The sequence below is a fragment of the Dreissena polymorpha genome, chromosome 3 (genome assembly GCF_020536995.1).
Source record: "Dreissena polymorpha isolate Duluth1 chromosome 3, UMN_Dpol_1.0, whole genome shotgun sequence".
NCBI lineage: Eukaryota > Metazoa > Mollusca > Bivalvia > Myida > Dreissenidae > Dreissena > Dreissena polymorpha.
Window position 1 is genome coordinate 117,827,409 of NC_068357.1, and position 362 is coordinate 117,827,770.

The following is a 362-nucleotide window of genomic DNA, read 5'->3' on the forward strand; positions in this document are numbered from 1 at the left end:
ATGGTAAATACCTGAAACATCTTCTTCTAGTGCCTTGACTATGCTTTTCCAAACATTTGAAGTGAAATCAGAGTCGCGATATACAGAACTGCGTTGGTATATAATTCCGGGTATTTTTTCACGAACTCGATTAGTTTTTCAGTTGATTTTTTAGATGACAGCTGCCCTCATCGTGCTTAATTCCATCCGTATCTTGTCCGCATCGTATAGTGTACGAAGTGGTCCAAAACTATTCTAAACCGTTTGGGACGGTTTATAAACCGTCCCGGACAGTTTACAAACCGTCCGGGACGGTTTAGGAAAGTTTTGGACCGTTTGTGCGCATAAACCGTCCGGGACAATTTAAACTGTCCGATACGGTA